Source organism: Haliaeetus leucocephalus, unplaced genomic scaffold, assembly GCF_000737465.1.
Source record: "Haliaeetus leucocephalus isolate CR32 unplaced genomic scaffold, Haliaeetus_leucocephalus-4.0 Scaffold1000, whole genome shotgun sequence".
Classification (NCBI taxonomy): Eukaryota; Metazoa; Chordata; class Aves; order Accipitriformes; family Accipitridae; genus Haliaeetus; species Haliaeetus leucocephalus.
This window is the reverse complement of record NW_010973436.1, coordinates 2377638-2378031: the sequence shown is the minus strand read 5'-3', so window position 1 is coordinate 2378031 and position 394 is coordinate 2377638.

Genomic DNA, 394 nt, shown 5'->3' with positions numbered 1-394 from the left:
CGGAGCCGACATCTTGTGCCCTCCCCTCCCGCCGCCGGCTGGGTGAGCCCGTCCGCCCCAGGGGGGAGGGGAGGGGGGAGGGAGAAAGAGAGAATTTAAAAAAAAAAAAAAAAAAAAAAAAAGGAAAGCCAAAAAAAAAAGATACCCCCAAAAAGGAGGCGGCGGCAACGGTGGAGACTGCCGCGGCGGCGGCGCGCTGAGGCGGCCAGGTAAAGCGCTGCGCGGGAGGCCGCGACACCCTTCCCTCAGGGGGTCTCTCCTCCCTCACACACCCCCGCGCCGGGGTCGCGGGAAGGTGACCGGGCGGGCGGGAAGGAGCCGGGGGAGGCCGGTTCGCCGCAGCCTGCGGGCTCCCCCCGCGCCCCCGCTCGATCCCCGCGCGGCGGGAGCGGCC